This window comes from Zootoca vivipara, chromosome 16 (assembly GCF_963506605.1).
Source record: "Zootoca vivipara chromosome 16, rZooViv1.1, whole genome shotgun sequence".
Lineage (NCBI taxonomy): Eukaryota > Metazoa > Chordata > Lepidosauria > Squamata > Lacertidae > Zootoca > Zootoca vivipara.
Window position 1 is genome coordinate 21,608,637 of NC_083291.1, and position 18,732 is coordinate 21,627,368.

At 43.5% G+C, this 18,732-nt stretch overlaps 1 protein-coding gene across 2 annotated transcripts in view; it reads right to left on the reverse strand.

Annotated features, from left to right (window-relative positions):
- The window catches only part of MFHAS1 (multifunctional ROCO family signaling regulator 1), a 49,867-nt gene that overhangs the window by 26,571 nt on the left and 4,564 nt on the right, over window positions 1-18,732 (reverse strand). The window lies entirely within an intron of this gene.

The window sequence follows — 18,732 nt, forward strand, 5'->3', positions numbered from 1 at the left end:
CACTGTACAGTATAGGCCTTTCTTTCTGCAGGTGGGAAATCAGGTTTCTAGATCACACACAGAGCCCCATTCCTATGCATATACAGTTGTAGATTGGGGGTGAATGCCTGCCACTGTGATTCATGTTCTCTGTATATGTGCTCACTCACCCTGGAGACCTCTATGCACAGGACTAGAGTGCCAGGACTCATGCTGGACCAAGGATGAAAGGTGAGCTGACGATGGGCTAATGTACTTTAGTACTACAAACGCCGAGATCTGAGACAGCCTAGTGGTCAAGTGTGTGAATGCAAATCTTTCATTGGTATTAACTCACAAGTTAAGTCTTAAACAAACCATTGCCTCTCGGTCTCAGCCATAGCCCAGTTAGGGGCTGCTTCAAGGTTTTGTAGGAATTACTGAGATACCGTACAATATGAAATGCTTTGAGCTGCAAAAAAAAAAGCAATATAAATGCCAAGCTTTAAAAGTATTATGACTGCTGACTACTATTTTAACTTATTTTGATCTATTTATTCAGATTTATTACCTTGTCTCTCTCTCCTCTCTCTGAGACAGTGTCAGCAACAAGCATTTTGGAATACGATAATCATGACATTCAAAACACATATTCTATTATTTATACAACCCAGTGTCTTCAATCTTTTCATTCATATATATGTCTCTGTGTGTAAAGGTAAAGGGACCCCTGACCATTAGGTCCAGTCATGACCAACTCTGGGGTTGTGGTGCTCATCTCGCGTTATTGGCTGAGGGAGCCGGCGTACAGCTTCCAGGTCATGTGGCCAGCATGACAAAGCCGCTTCTGGCGAACCAGAGCAGTGCACGGAAATGCTGTTTACCTTCCCGCTGGAGCGGTACCTATTTATCTACTTGCACTTTGATGTGCTTTCGAACTGCTACGGTAGGTTGGCAGGAGCTGGGACTGAGCAATGGGGATTCGCAATGTTGCGGGGATTCGAACCGCCGACCTTCTGATCGGCAAGTCCTAGGCTCTGTGGTTTAACCCACAGCGCCACCCGCGTCCCTAACCTATAAGAAATACAGAAAAGAAACTAAAAACTGTTTCCCCCTGTTTTTATATTACAATGCTATAATTAACACACCTTGCATCATTTCCAGAAAATACCAAGATCAGATACTGGCTAACTTCCAGAGACAATGAACTGAGAGCTGAGCAACAGCCACTAGGGACATTTATATGCCTCATGATTCTTGTTTGTTGTGTATAAAAAGTGCCCTTATACTGCCTACAAAAGGAGAGGAGAGGTTTCTTTGCTATAAAGATTCAAGTTCCTTCCTTCAAGTCTTTGCAAGGTCAAAACCTGCAGTCTTAAATCATAGCCAGAACAGACCCTATAATCTACTGAAGCAGCGGCAGGATACCCTCTTTCAGACTGAGGGCCGTCCTCTCATCTGTGAAATGTCATCATGGGGTAAGGCAAGAGGCAAAGGTTAGCAGAGCACCAATTGAAAATTTTACATTTGTGCAACTGTCTCCTTTCTACACAGACTCACATGCCCCTCTCTTATATTCCATCCAGGCCAGCAAGTGGCATTATAAGAAAGCACTTGCAGCGATGCATCCAACCATGTTGCTCCCTTGACCCCTGTCCTTCGTGGTTAATAAAATCTACCCAGCAGGGCATGTTTGGGTGGGTTCAGGATGTGGTGAATGCACCATTACAGGATGAGGTAGTTCCCACTGTTTTGAAAATGGTGGTGGCACTTCTACTCCTAAGAAAGCTCACCCAGGACTTCCTGTCCAAGTTACTGGCCAGTTTATAATATCAGTGGGTGTTTTTTCTAGAGTTTGGATGGATGGTTTTATTGTTCCCGGATCAATTTTACGGTTCTTAGAGCTTGTTTTATCCTGTTTTACTGTTTCGATGGCTTTATGCACTGAGTAGCCTATACAATCGAAGGCAATGATGATGCCGTAGTGATTCAAGGACATACCCCAGTTAGGCAAAGCCATTGAAAGAGGATGAAAAGTAAGTCTAGTGAGGAGTGTGGCCTGGGAAGAACTGTGCATGAGGGCAGGGTGTCACCTGAAAAGAGTCCTGGGGGCCAGAAAAGAGATTCTGGAGGGCCACATTTAACCCCTTGGCCTGAGGCTCCCATGCCTGGACTAAAGTAGCACCTACATGATCAATATGGACTTCAAGGGCGGTACTGCATACAGCACATTGCGGTAGTCTAGCCTTAGAATATTAAGTGATTCTGCCTCTTACCCTTTGCTTAGAGATGTGAAGGCCTGGGGGGGGGATCAGAAAAGATGAGAAATAAGCAGCTGCACCTTTGTTCTGTTTTTTTAAAAAACCTCCAGGCTTTCACATCTCAACCTTTGCCTGATCAACTGAGCAGAACCTTCCTGCCTTCTGCACTTCAGGCTTCAGGAACTGACCACAAGGATCTGGATTCAGGCATGTTTGTTCATGGCCTTGAAAGATACACATTTGTTGTACATGCAAAAAAAATAAAGACACATACAACGGAGCAAAATCACACCTTACTCCGAATCTTAGTATCTCAGAGTGCACTAATATAAACACTGAACTAGATGGACACCTAATGAAACATTTCTCCCAGTGAGAAATCATCTGTAGTTTCACCGTTTTCAAATGGGCCAGTGGCTGCTAAAATGTTAAAGGAAAATACCAGTTTACCACCTTATAGATCAGCCTTCTGCTCTCTCTCAGTGGCGATGCTTTCCTTGCCCAATGCAATAAAGAAGTGCACCAAGCAAGGCAAATTCCTTTAAAATGAATGCATTTGATTAGGAGACTTTATCAATGGCAAACGGATTAATGATGTCATGCATTACACAACTGTGGTTACAGCAGGATAAAAACCATATCCAAAGCAATTTCACACGGTCTTTCACCTCTAACTGCTTTCAGAGATGATTATCTGGAAAGTGGCTTTAAACATTGTGCTAAGATTCACCCGGTTTTGCAAGTTACAATAATTATGCAATCATGCCATGGCGGTTAAAGTTAAGACAGAGATAGAACAGAGAAAAGAGCACTTAACTTTAAACCACACAAGGCATTCTTAAGCATCAAACACTGAGTTTTTTAATCCTCAAAGTGAAACGGAATTTCTTCTGTAATTAGTGGAGCTGTGCGTCTATTTCAGTCACTCCAAACCCTTCCCCCTCCACCAACCAGGTATTATATTTCAACAAAGCAATTTTCAAATGAAAGACAGCCAGTATGCTACAAACAGGAGCAATGATTTAAAATTAACCCCCACTTTCTGTCTTTTTAAGCCAACTTTTTTTAAAAACAAGCACCCAGTCGACATTCATTCTATCATAGAATGTTGTGCATACATAGGAGTGAGAAGCAACTGCTGTCCTTTCCAACTGTACCCAAGATTGCAGCCCGTTTACTTTGATCCACAGAATTCAATGGGGGCCACTGAGATCCAAGCCAGCCCCTCTTTCCATAGTCTTTCCTTTATTCTCCTGTTCAGGTCATGTTCCTGTAGTTTGTAATCCATGAGATTTTGGTGGATTTCAAATTCAGTTCCCTGGTATTTCCAGAATGTATTAATTTGGGGAAAAAACACTTGTTTTCCCATCAAAGCCCCATGTCGAAAATAAAGACATTTGCACCCACTGTATTAATGCTGCAAGGGACTATTTTATGTGTTCTTATGACCTACAGGTGGCGGAAGGAGCGAGCCGCATTCCAGTGAGTGAGCTTGTCCCTGGCTATAGTACTGGTTTTAGCCCTCTCACTGGTCAGAGCGGAAGGAGTTAAGGGGCAGAGGGATTAGGAGAGGGAGGCTGGGGAAGATGAAACAGGTTTGAAAAGGCAACTGAAACCATCTTAGGTTAGATTGCTTTTCAAAACTAGTGGGAATTTTTTATAGAGTAAATGAAGGGATTTCACTCTGCTGAAATTCATCATTTACAGCTTTAAAAAGGGACACAGGTAATTTTCACATGTGATCTCTGTGGTGGCTTATTTTCAAATACTATGCACATATATCTTAAGAAGGTACGGTCCCTAAAAAGTGTTAGGAGAGACATTAAAAGGAAACTGAAGGAAAATAGAAGATCAAAGAAGACTTAATCCTAATAACACAGTGACAGCAAATTGTAGACAAATGATGAACCTTGAGAAAATCTCCCCCCAAAAGAGTCTAGCCAAGCAAAATTTAAACTGAAAACTCAGAAAAATACCAAGATGGAGATTTTAAAGAGAATCAAGAAAATTAAAAATACTGAACTGGAAAAGCCAAGAGAAAATGAAGATAAATGAAGGAATGTGAAGGGGAATCAAGTTTTATTTAGCTTTCAAACAGTAATTAGTCTTTGGATGAAAAGAGGAAACTCATGAAAGGGTACATGGATATGAAGTCTGCTTAAAGAAGAGGGAAAATGAGTAGGGAAAATAGAAGACTTTTCTTTTAAAAGGCAACTAGAGAAGTCATTTCGTGAAGGGAAAGTTTGGTTTTTTTGTTGCTGAAGCTAGAAATGTGCACATGGAGGGGAAAAAAGCAAAGAAGACAAGAAGAGGACAAAACCGTTCCTTCTGTGGTAGTAATAACTCCAAAATCATGGCCTATGTTTTCATTGACAAATGTGCTTAAGGGGTGGGTTACGCTGTATCCCTTACCGCTCCATGTGCATCCCTCCCAAAGCTGCACACTCAGTGGAAGAGGATGACCATCCCAGATAGAAGGGGTGTATCATTCTTTGGTCAAGGGTATACGATAGCTGCGCTTCCCTGGTGGAACCCCTAAACTTTTTGCTAAGCATCTTCCAAGAACACCATTTAATACATACTTCAGTGCCTTACTTGGATGTGTCTGGAGTCTTGGAAGCTTGCCTACCCTACGTTCTCCTACAAATGGACCCTTGCGCTTGTTTGGGGGTCCTACTTGTGGGGCGCAGCTATCATATACCCTTGACCGAAGAATGGTACACTCCTTCTATCTGGGATGGTCGTCCTCTTCCACTGAGCATGCAGCTTAGGGAGGGATGCACATGGAGCAGTGAGGGATACAGCATAATCCACCCCCTTAGCGCAAATCAACCCTGGCAATCAATTGAGCGACAGATGTCACAGCCAGATCACTCTCACATCCTCTTCGCCTGTCACTCCTCACTTTGAAGTGACCATCGCAGCTGAAGGAAGGCAACTTTCAAGTTCTCTTGAATTTTCAGAGGTAATGACAGGCTCAAATACCTAACAAGTAAACCCTAAACGCTACATCACAATGATAGCAGCAATATAGTTGTATATAATATGCCTGAAGGACATCTAGGTGAGTATATCTTGCTTGGCTGGGAAGAAAATTTATATTGTCTTACTTCTGAAAATCTTTGTGCAAAGACTCTTTCAGGTCACAGGAGAGGGATGATCACACCGCCATGACCTCACTGGAGAAAAGGTAGGTTATTGATGTAATAATACATAAAATATACAGGTTCCTAAGGAGCTTGCACTTAGCAACGTTGGTCATTCAGTCGTTCTTTTCAGATGAGCTGGGAACTGAAGACGCCAGGTGGCTGTCTTTCCTGTTTCCAAGGGAACTTCTACTGTCGAGATGTCACTGCAGAGAAGGCCCTTTCCTGTGTCAGTCCACAATGAGGTACACTTGCGGGTGGGACAACACTCTTTCTTTGGTTCCAGATATTCTGTTTCACAGACATTGCAGAGTTCACTGTGTCTGAGGCAGAGCTGTTTTGTTAACTCCCAAGATGCAACGTGAGTAAGAGCTTTTGATACATCAAGGAAAAATCTGCAGCAATGCATTTTGATTGTGTGGCTTTAGGTAACCTGCTGTTTTTGTTCCTCTGTTTCTGTAGGAGAGAGAAAGGGCGCTGAAGACCCCAGTCTCTTCCAGGTGCATCTCATTGACACACTCTCTTTACAGCTCTGTCTTAAGAGCCCTGAACACTCAGATGAAGCCACCTCTTCCTGGAGAGTCATAGTGGACGTATTTTACTAACAAACAACTTTTTCCATGGGATTGGTGGGATGGGGCTGGGGAGAAACTAGTAACTGTGGATTGCTTTTCACAGACCAACAGGAGGAACTGCCAGGCACACAAAGTCACACTTCAAATGGACAAACAAAAAACTCAAAAAAAATATCAATATGGATATTTTAAAAAGAATCAAGAAAATTAAAAATATTTAATTGGAAAAGCCAAGAGAAAATGAAGATAAATGAAGGAATGTGAAGGGGGCGAGAAATCAAGTTTTAGTTAGCTTTCAATTTAATTAGTCTTTGGATGAAAAGAAGGAGCACATGGCTATGAAGTCTGCTTAAAGAAGAGGAAAAATGAGTAGGCAAAATAGAAGGCTTTTTTTTTTTTTTAAAGGCAACTATAGAAGTCATTTCATGAATGGAAAGTTTGGGTTTTTTGTTCCTGAAGGTAGAAATGTGCATGTGGAGGGGGAAAAGCAAAGAAGACAAGGAGAGGCCAAAACAGTTCCTTCTAATTTCATGTTGGCTCAGGTTGCCTTGTAAGGAGAGAAAGACAGGAAAGTTTGAAACTTGCTGAATAGGCAAATAAAGCATATGGAGGATGAACCTGCTGATGGTGACTGGAGAGTGACTGCTCAGGGACATGGCAAGTCCAAGATCCTGTGGAAAAGTGCTTTCTCCGAAGAAAGTTCCTGAGAGTGGCTAGAGTGCTGAATTAGGACCTGGGAGACTCGAGTTCAAATCCTCACTCTGCCATGGATCTATCTCTCAGCCTAACCTACCTCACAGGGTTGTTGTGAGGATCAAATGAGGAAGCAGACTAGAACATCAACTCCACTAAGCCTTTCCAGCAGAATCTGCAAGATTACAAAAAGAAATAGGAAATGGAGCTCAAAAGGTAACTATGGAACAACAGGCCAGGCCAAATAGTCCCTGATGCGTAATGTGGCTCTCTGGTGGTAATAACTAAGGTTTTTGGATTTTATTTTTGCTAAGCATCTTCTAGGAACAGCTATTTGGCACATGGCTCAGACAACACAAAGCGTTGACTTTATACAAACAAAAATTTGGATCCTCCATCACTGAAGGTGATACCAGTTTACCAAAAGAACAATTTTAAAACCAGGTCTAGCAGTCAGCTTCCTTTGCCAGTAACTTCCCACCTGGAAACTAGTGCTGCAGTTGAAGGAAGGTAAGTATAAAATACTGTGGACTTTTCAGAGGTGGCAACAGGTGCAAATGTATTCTGATTGAAGGGCTTCTAGGTGAGTATCTCGTGCTTGGCTGGAGAGAAAATCTGTTTTCCACCTGCAATCCTTGTGCTGAGACACTTTAAGGTCACAGTGAGAGGGATCATCACAGCAGCTTGGACTCATTGGAGGAAACACTGGCCTGCGAGCACTCTAGTTGGAGAACAGCCTTTACCAAAGGGTGTCATGGGTTTTGAAGACACATTCAATCTCAGGACGCAAGGGAGAAACGTGCTAAGAGGAAGGTGTGCTTGGCAAATCCACACCGTGATCAACTCCCGCCCAGAAACCAATGTCCCCACTGTGGAAGGACGCGTGGATCCAGAATTGGCCTCCACAGTCACAGACCCATTGTTAAAACCTTGTTTATGGAAGACAATCTTACTCGGACATGAGTGATCGCCAAAGAAGAAGGATGTCTCCAATGTGTCTTGCAAGTGAAGGATTCCAGTGGAGGTAGAACGAATGCTTGTAGGTTATAGAGCGGTACTGAAAGGACTGGCCTTTCCAACAGCAACGACGACATAATAATGGGAAACGGACGACAAAAGGTAACTATGCAACAGGGCAGGCAAAACTATCACCGATACATGATGTGGCTGTGGTAGTAATAATTCTAAAATCATGGCCTATGATTTCATTAACAAATGCGCTAAGGGGGTGGATTATGCTGTATCCCTTACTGCTCCATGTGCATCCCTCCCGAAGCTGCATGCTCGGTGGAAGAGGACGACCATCCCAGATAGAAGGGATGTACCATTCTTCGGTCAAGGGTATACGATAGCTGTGCTCCCCTGGTGGAACCTCCAAACTTTTTGCTAAGCATCTTCCGAGAACACCATTTAATACATACTTCAGTGCCTTACTTGGATGTGTCTGGAGTCTTGGAAGCTTGACTACCCTACGTTCTCCTACAAATGGACCTTGAGCTTGTTTGGAGGTCCTAGCTGTGTGGCGCAGCTATTGTATACCCTTGACTGAAGAATGGTACACTCCTTCTATCTGGGATGGTCGTCCTCTTCCACTGAGCACGCAGCTTTGGGAGGGATGCACATGGAGCAGTGAGGGATACAGCATAATCCACCCCCTTAGCGCAAATCAACCCTGGTGATCAATTGGGTGACAGATGTCACAGCCAGATCGCCCTCACATCCTCTTCGCCTGTCACTTCTCACTTCTCTCCAAACAGCTCTTCTAAACATCTTAAGGTTTTCTTTTCCCTGAGAGAACATTCACAGAATGTTCTCTCGGGTTTTGCTTTTCCCCTTGTTGCATTGCTCAAAAAAAAAGGCAAAAGACACTGGTGGTCGGCGCTCCTGGTTCCCAGGAACGGGGTTCAAATCCCTGCGGTGTCCATGCTTACTTCCAATGCAACTGCTATCTCTCTCTATCCCTCTCTATAGCTCTGTCTCTCTATCCCTCTCTATCTATGTCTCTCTATCCGTCTCTATTTCTCTATCTCTCTATCCCTCTCTATCCCACACTGCCCAAATAACAATTGTCTCCCTTTTTAAAAAAACCTAAAGTATTAGCATGGGAGGGTGGTGACTTCAGTGACTGAGCTTGATTCTTAACTCCACCATTGCACCAAAGGACCATTTCAAGCACCACCTTCAAGGTTTCCAGGACAGGGTTCAAGTCCCTGCGGTGTCCTTGCTAATTTCCAATGCTAACTTCGAATGTAACCATCTATTTCCCCCTATATCCCTCACTTCCCCAAGTATTAGCATGGGAGGGTTTTTGGGTGGGGATTTCAGGGAATAAGCTTTGTTCTGAACTCCGCCATGGCATCTAAGGACCAATTCAAGCAACCTTTGCACTGTGCCTTATGCTTTAATGATGCTTCCCAATGCATCACCAGCATGTGTCTAGATAGGCTGGATCATGTGGATGCTTCCTATCCTAGCATCCAAGGTACTAAGGCATACTACTCCCCTAGTACTTTTTTAAAGAGTCTAATTTCACATCTTTCTTTGTTTAGGAAACCACACACTCACTCACACACAAACATGCAACCTATTTAAATTATGTGGAAAATGGACAAGGTCTCAATGACAGAGAAACTGGTACCACATGCACACATTAGCAGAAGAAGCAGGGCAAAAACAGGGTGGTCAGTGTCCTCCTTTGGAGAAAACTTTCGTCCATTTGAAGGGCTATCAGAAGGTTAGGATAAGGACAGGTGGCAGGATAAGGTTAGGATAGTGGCAGCATAAGGACAGGTGGCAGTTCTCTGTATGATGACCTCTATTTGAATGGCTGTCCATTCCAAAACTGGTTTAAAAGTAAAGGAAAGCAGGGGCCCTGGAACTGCCCATCAGAAGTGAGCACCTTGGCAGAAAACTGAGCACATGCACACAGGCCATGGTCTTCCCCACTATAGTGAGATGCAATGTATTTCTCTATAAAAATTATAGGGTGATATCTAACATTAGTCATGCATTAAAATCATGCATCCAGCTAATTCATACTCAGATTCCCCAAAACCAATGGGTCTGCTTTGTATAACTCAGTAGGGTAGTAATCACTTTTAAATGTGCATCCAAATGTGCATTTGCAAATTAGTCTCCTCTTTATTTCTTTTCAAGGCATGTGTCAGTGGCCACTATAAGCAAAGAGGCCAATTTCTGCAATTCAGATAATCTAGCTGGAGGCTGAAGGGGCAACAAAGTTTAGTGAGCAAGAAGAACCTGTGGAAGGAAGCAGTTCAGACTCCAAGGCTGAAGCAGAGGAAGGGCGTCAAGAGACAGCTGAGGAATCCAGGGAGTCTCCCTCTCCTGCTGTGACAAGCTCCCCTCCAGCCTTGTCTCCAAGAACGCACAGAATAATGAGGAGAGTGGAACAGAGGACAAAGATGCTCAGATGCTGTTTGAGACTGCATGGGAGAGGAGCCTTAGAAGGCAGGGACCGTCAGTCCTGACAGGGGCAAGACCTAATGGGAAGTGTTGCTGAGTTGTATGTTCATTTCCTTGAATAAAAAGTTGACTGAGCACTGACAACTGGCCTTGCTTCTTCATGCTGACCTGCATCTGACTCCAGCCCTGGCAGCCTGGCCCTTTGTTTTCCCCCTGATCATGGGAAGTGCAGGTTGACCCTAACTCTGCTTAGAAGGAAGTCCCAGTGATCTGGCCAGTGTGCTTTGGGGGCACAACTATAACACACTGGTGGGGTGTGTGTGTTGTATAGAGGAGGTCACAGATTAGGTCCCTGGCATTTCTAGATAAGGCTGCTGGAGGAAATCCTTAGAGACACTGTCAGTCATTGATACAAAGCCAGATGGGAGCACTGGGGTAATTCAGTTATAAGGCAGCTTCCTTTGTTCCTATGCTTAGGGTTGCAGCCATGAAGCTCAATTCCTTGGATGAATTTGGTGGGGCTTCCTCCCAAGGAAGTATACCCAAGTTGGTAGCTTTAGGCTTGCAGTCTAGGAGTAACCACAATGGCATCATTCATAGAATGATAGAATTGCAGAGTTGGAAGGGAACCCAAGGGTCATCTAGTCCAGGCATCCCCAAACTGCGGCCCTCCAGATGTTTTGGCCTACAACTCCCATGATCCCTAGCTAACAGGACCAGTGGTCGGGGAAGATGGGAATTGTTGTCCAAAACATCTGGGGGGCCGAAGTTTGGGGATGCCTGATCTAGTCCAACCACCTGCGATGCAGGAATCTCAAAACATCCATGACAGCTGGCCATCCAACCTCTGCTTCAAAACCTCCAAGGAAGTAGAGTCCACCACCCTTCAAGAGAGTCTGTTCCACTGCCTAACAGCTCTTACTTTCAGAAAGTTCTTCCTACACTTAGTCGAAAAGGCCTCTATGGGCGTATATGTGCATTGTTGGCAACCATTGCCACACAGCATGGCATTACCCTGGTCCCCTACTCTAAGTAAGTTGATTTGAGAACAACAAAAAACAGGACATAAAAACATGCTTGCTCCTGGCTTATTTTCACTAACTACAGTCAAACCAGGTATCTCTGAGTGTGGATGTCATGGGAAACTATTGTTAGTTTAAAATCAAAAGCATGTCTTTCTGATCTCTTCCAGTGGCATGCAAATGAAGAGAAGCAGACACGCCTGACATCTCATTCACGTTATTGGAAAATGAGAGATGTTTTTAACAAGTGAAGATGGGGTAGGTGCACTAGAGTTAAGCTGTAACAGCTAGCCAGTGCAGTTTTGGGTGGGAAGGGATTAACAGGGAACCTGCTGTCTCCCAGCTTCCTGCTAAAACTTACAAATGATCAACAATACAGCTGCTTGACCCAGCAACCGTGATCAGACGCTATTCTGTCACACAAGGCTGGTTACACTCTCCCCTCTAGACATGTTTGGGAGCACAAAAGTCAACGTGAGCTCATTAAGTATTGCAAATATGTGACGGCATTTGCAAATTTCTTTAGGGTCTTTTGTTTTAAAGTGCAAGGCTGGAGAGTGGAGTATGATTTCCTTCTAACTGATACCATGCTACAAACAAAACGCTTGAGAAAGTCCGAAGAGGAGGGGGAACACAAGGGTCTGGAATTGCTCCTGGGGACGTCTTTCAGGGGCTCAAACATTACTAGTAAGGGCGCCAGGGATTTTGAGTTGCAAAAAATTAATCTTACAAGAGTACTTGCAGAGCAGGTAGTGAGTGATGTGCAACCTTACAAATGTAAATAAACACTTTTTCAAAATATTTTTAACCCTACTGAATTTAACATTTTAAAAAGCTATAATACCTTCTAGTCTTCTTTGTGACACTGTAGTTTGTGTAGGATCAATTATTTTGACATACCTGTTTCTAGGAGGCCTGTACCATGTGATATTTGGAATGTAGATTAGACTCTTGAAAACTAAGGTATTTTCTTATCAGTATAGATAAATGTCAGCTTTAGCCCTCTAAGCAGCATCTTTAACATTACAGGATCAGCATTCTCCTAGATATTTTTGGTCCTCAGAATCCATCTGCATGGCACTTCGTACAGTACCACTGGACCTCTTCTCCTTTCACTCATAGTGGTATTTGCGTATTATGGAGGCTCTTTGGAAAGGTTTAGTTCTTCTGTCCTACCATGCCTTTTCCATGAGAGGCAGCAAAACACTCTCAAAGAATACGTTTCTTGAATTTCATAGTCAGCTCTCTGATGCAATGGCTGGATTATTGAGTTCTGAAGATTGAGTTGAGCTATATACGGTAGTATGAACAACTTCATTGATTGCTTTCATTTGGGAGAAAACAGACGTAGCTTCTAATAAAGATGCAGTTCCTCATAAATTTAACAAACAAAGCAGCTTCATAAAGGCTAATGCTGTCTCTCCCCTCCATTGCTGTTGTATCTGAACAAACTGTGAGCACAATGCTCTAATTCAGAAACGATCACAACTGTTGACAGTAATGTCTCTATCTCTCGACAATCCCGCAACTTTGCATGTCAAACTTGCATGTTTGATACCTTTGCATGTTGTTTTGATACCTGCACAGGAACCTTTTTTGCATGTAATAATAATAATAATAATAATAATAATAATAATATAATATAATATTATACCCCGCCCATCTGGCTGGCAATTCAGGTTGAAGGCTAGGCTAGAACCTTTCTCCCTTACGAGCTAGTTTTCTAACAATCAGATCTCATTCATGCTTACTCACGAAATAACTTCACTGATTTCAGAAGGATTTACCACCAAATAAGCATGCATAGGACAGCAACACAAGTTCAGGGAATTGTTTACAGAAAATTTTACTGGAGTCTCAACAGAGCCAAACAACATAAGCATACAGTTATTTGTTGTTACATGAAATAGAAAATGGCCTGCATATTTCAAGAGAGGTGTTCACAAGATTTCATGACTTCTAGCATAAATTAACTAATCTGGAAGAAACATAAACCCCAAATCCTACCCTTTTAGTCTCTAAATGGGATTAGGACTATAATAACCATTCCACACTTTACAGAACTTTCTCAAAACCACTTAACCAATCAGTTAACTCCTTAACCCACTCCTCTTCCCATAATCCGAGTGTCTGGGGAGATCCCGGGAGCAGCACTCTTTGCATCATTTAGTGACTCAGACAGCATGCATTAGATTCTTTAGTCTAGCTAGAATATATTCAGACGCACAATGAGACAATTGTAAAAAGACAGCAATGCAAATCCTCAATTGGGGTATGCAAGAGAGTCTCTGAAATGTGCTTATCTCATCGGTAGTCTTCTGCATGCTCCTTTATCGTTTGTCACATCAAGCTGCCTGGTGTTCTTAAATTCACAAGGCATACCTAAAACCAGAACCCCAAGTTGAACATAAAAAGCTCAGGCCTTAAATATACGGAAAGTTAGGTCGTCTTTTTAACATAGAAGATCATTCTTAATCAGGGTGCTCAAAATAATTTTTCTAAAGTCTACACACACACCCTGCCCCTGGTCCCATTGGCGAATATTCCAGTTGGCGAATATGCTTTCCCCACAGTGACCCTATCGTGTAACACTGCTCCTATAGGGCAATGCTAACTAACCTGTAGCTCTCCTATGGCTGTTAAGACTCCCATAAACTCCAGCCAGTATGGCTAACACATCAAGGATAGTGGGAATTAGAGTTCAACAACACTAGAGGGCCACCGGCGTTCAAAATTCATTTTGCAGCTGGCTATTGGCCGCTTGTGACCAAGCGAAGATGCCCGGTCACCAGGATGGAACATGACATCACCATCTGGAGGTGTATGCTTGTGGATCCATGGATCTTGACTGCTTTCACATACTAGCAACACATCCTGTAGAATTATATTTTATCTGCACAATCAGAGTGAATTTCAGGAACCAATAAGTCATTTTGAAAAATGTGACTTTTGAGCTGTCTGGCTCAAAAATGGCAACTAGGCATTTTGTTTTGGTGACTATAACCCTGGTTTACTGCCTAACTTTTATATCTGACTTTCTAGCTCTGTTAGCCACTCCCTGCTCTAGGGTTTTCTATGTTACAACACTCCAATGCCACGTAATAATGGCTCCCCAGAAACGTTTTTAAATGCAGCACCAGCTTTGAGAATGCAGGCTCCTCTCCAAGTGATTTCCCTTGCCTCTTTCCCTTGTCAGACTTTAAACCTAGGTTACCAAGTCACCAATCCAAGCACAACCCTTAATATAAACTATGGTTCTACCATAGACCTGAAACAGAAACCATGACTTTAAGTGGATTTGTAAACCACGGTTTGCACTAACTGCTGGGCTTCACTACAACCAGCTGCAAGTAATATGTAGTCATGCTCTGAAACGTATTTGTTCTTCCTTCTTTTGAAGAGGAAAGAGGAACACATTTCCAAGCAAGGTGAGAAATTCAGAATGAAACAAAGGGTCTTTCACCAGCTGATCTATTTAGGCCTGACCAAACATATATGAACTTCACCAATCTCTTCCCAGGAAGGAGTTCCTCTGACCCCGCAATCTGTAACCCTTGAGGAAGGGCTTTAGCTCACTGGCAGAGCCCCAGGATTCAATCCCCAGTTAGGGTAAGGTAGGAAATTTTTCCTGCCTGAAACCCAGGAAAGTTGTTGCCAGTCTATGTCGACAATGCTGAGCTAGATGTCCAATGCTTTGACTTGGCATAAGATGGCTTCATCTGTATGTTTTTAATCCAATGATGAAGGTGACCTGAAAATAGCAGAGCCTTTAATCAGTATCCTCTGGGCTCATCGGGATCGTCTTGTCCTTGAATGATTTCAGTGTGTGGTTCACATTTTCAGAAGTTCGCATATACTTAAAACTAAAATCTTGTTTAGCAGTTATCTGCAGAATTATTAGTACCTGAATGCAATTTTTATATCAACAGAAAGCCAAATTGGAGGGGCCACCCGGTTTCCAACAAGCATTTTAGAGAGGGATAATGAACTTTGCTCACAAACAGATGCTAATTTTCCTTATGGGATGATTGGCTTGGTTAACAAGATACTATAAATTTAAGAATGGCAGGAACATAGCATTGGACTGAAGGGATTCTTAACTGTGTTTCCTCAGTTATTGCCCCTTGTTATGTCTCTGTAACAGTCAATACTCGGATTATGACCACCCTGGTGGCAAAGAACTGTCATTATTGCTCTCTAAAGCACCCAGTAGATTGATTGCCCTATGTTAAGTAACGACAGGCAAGAACACAAGCACCAGTGCTTTTTTTCCAGAAAAAAGGGGCCGGTACTTACTGTACCACTCAAAGGCACACCCACCTCACTCCCAAAAGAAGCACTCCCACTATCCGGCTGAGGCAAGGTCCTGCGCATGCAGCAACCACAGTCTCCATTGGTGACATGGCTGCAAAAGGAGATTGGAAGAGGGGAGGGAAACTGTGCCTGTTGTGGTGGGACGAGGCACAGGAAGTGCCTTTCTCACGGTAGCTTATTTCCCTCAACCCCCTCCCCTCTGTTCTCAAAGCTCATTGGCTGCCGGCGCCTTCCGTCTTTGCAAATCATGCCTCCATAGGCTTGCAGAGTTGCCAGTCACCGCTCCTCACCTGTTCACCCACCCACCAAGAAACCAGTCAGTCACCTGTAACAGTCTCTCTCATTGGCCAAATTTGAGTTGTCTGAGGAGGCAGCTGAGGCCGGGGCTGGGGTTAATTTCTGGCAATGGGATTGGTTGAGCAACAGCTGGGTGGAGTGTGGTGCTCATCACCAGCAATGCTAAGAAATTGGAGGAGGTGGGAAGGAGGGAAAGGGGATCCTGGAAGGGCTTCCAAGGCGCAGGTGATTTTGCAGCTGCCAGTCATTGCTCTCTTACTTTAAGCTGTTGGAAAACGGTGCTGGTATTGCGTATCAGCGCGTACCGCCAAGAAAAAGCACTGAGAAGCACACAAAATCTACCAGACATTGGCTGCTCTCTCTCGCAGAATCACAAGACTGCTATGGAGGAAACTGTGAAGTCCCACCTTCTGGAGACAATATAAAAGAACTTGCTGTGGGCAACCCTGACTGACCCTGTTATGTTGACAGCAGAAACTCTACCTAAGATCAAATCAACAGGGGCCTGCTGCATTAACAGATGCCATGAATCTGAAGACTTGAGCCCTCTGAAATGACTTCTACTGATGCTTACTTCCAGGCGTGTAGAAGCAGCAGCAGCAGCAAGGCAGGTCAAAAACTAACCACAGTCTAAGAAAAATCCAAACGAGCCAAAACACACATTTGAATAAGAGTAAAATTAACTCAACCCCCCCAATCTTTATGAAGTACATTCCCAAGTACTTTGTTGAAAGAAAAGTCCCATAAACACATTGCTTATTAAGGTCAGAAGTTTGACTTGATTTTATGCCAACATACGCTCCGCTTGCCAAAAATACTCTTCCGGCGTTCTGACTCAAGTCTGCATTACTAAAGCAGGAAAGTATCAACTGGTTGCACACAAGTAATGAATTCAAAACAAACCGTCATCAGAAAGTCTCCAGCTATCACACTGAAGAGAAGTTGTGAGTCACCACTGCAACCACAATCTCTTTGTGTTGGCTGTCCTCTCGCCTGCTCCCACAATTGAAACCTAGACTAGGGGGAGGAGAGCGAGGCAGTCATTTTGCAACCCTCTCTTGCAGTGAGTGACTCAGAGAGTCACTCTTTGCTGGGGCTCAGAGGGGACCACAATAGTGGAAGTAGCTTTCATAATTAAGGAAGAAATCATTCCAGCAAACCAGTGCATCTTTTTTTCCTCTTAATTGCCTTTCTGCATAAAGGTCATTTGCAATGACGCAAACTTTCCAGAAAAAACTGGAACCAGGAGACTTTTCCTAGGGCAACTTGCACTATAAAACTTTCAGTTTTCACCCCCCCCCCAAAAAAAATTAGATGCCCCTAGATATCGAGTGTTCAAATTCAGCATGTTTATTTTTCCTGCATTTAGGAAACAAAACTGAAAACTAAGAAACTATCACGTTTCAAATGCTGTATTTTCAAATATTGTATTTTCATTTGACTTTCATTTGACTTTTTTTTATTTTTCTTATTGTTTATTTTTCCTGGTTTTAGTAAACAAAACTTAAAGCTTTGAAACCGTCAAGTTTCACATACAGTATTGCATTTTCAAATTTTCTATTATCAGTTGACATCCATTCACTGCTGCTAATTGACTTATGAAATAGAAATTTCCCCACAGATGTCATTTTCTGCTCCACATCACTGGCTAGTATCATAGCGGGGAAAAGAACCCCAAACAAGTTTATCCAAAGAGGGCCTGAATGACTTTTCAGTGGCTCCCTTTGAATTCTACGGGGGGGGGGGGAGCAAGCTAGGACACAGTTAAAAGGAGATCAAATCTGAACAGCTTTCAGGATTGCAGGTGTACGACTGCACAATAGCTTGGGAGGAATTCCATGTTGTTGTACTCCTCTAATAGCTCCACCAGTGCAAAGCTTTCAGCTTGCCCAACAGAACCATCTCCCCTCTCTGTCCTCCTTGCTGTTCTAGGAGTTCTCTAGACACCCCAGAGCCAATGTGGGAGGGCACCCAGTGGGCAATGGAAGCCCTATTTCACAAGGGCAACGTGATCCAACACAAACCTTCAAGGCCTCTTGGCAACATTTGATGCCCTTTGTACCATCTTTCCAAAGCCGGGTAAGCATAGCTGCCAAGTTTTCCCTTTTCTCGCGAGGAAGCCTATTCAGCATAATGGAAAATCCCTGGAAAAAAGGGATAACTTGGCAGCTATGGGTAAGCGATATGCTGGACTTTGGGAAGATGCCAAATTTTGGCCTTGTCCCTTCCGTCCGTCCCCCACCCGCATGACATGGCAACGTGTATCCCGTTGGTTCCATGCTCTTGTGCCCCACTTGGTATGAAAAGTTGGACCACCCTGCACTGGCAGAATGTGTTGCCCTGGCTCCCACGACCACACCTACATAGCTGGACCCGGCCCATTATCTTTAAGATAACTGATGCGGTTGGAGAGAGAGGCACAGCTTCCCATAGAGAGGGCATCCCCACCCACCCCCACTATCGCCTCTGGTCAACATTTGTATTGAAACAATACAGAAACCTACCAGACTTGAGGGAAAAGGGGGATGAATATACATGCCATATGCAGTAATCCTCCTTGTTGGCCACTGTCAACATTAAGAAACCAAAAAAGCAATCACCTCCACCTAACATTTCCCCGCGCCCCTTTTACAGGCAATTTTGACGAAAATTCTAACATCAGAGATTATCTGGGGTTTTTTTTATCTTAAAAGCCAGCGATTGAAACACATCCCCTAAATCAATTTGCTTTGCAAGTATTCCAAAGTGTTAAGAATACATTCACATACTATTCATCAGGTCTGCACAACACACAGGCCCACCAACCATCTATTGTGGCTTTCCCAAGCCCCCACCCCCACCCCCGCTTTTTCAATACTCAGCATTTAAGCGCAGGCAGGGGCGGGAGTGGGCGGACAGAGAGAATACCAAACACTTGGCTGGCCGCAATATATGGTTGCTTTTGGAGTCTTGTTAAGATTCAAAGCAACGACATATGTGCGCGCACACATGCTGTACACATAGGAAATTGCCAAACTGACTGAAGGAAGAACAGAATACGGAA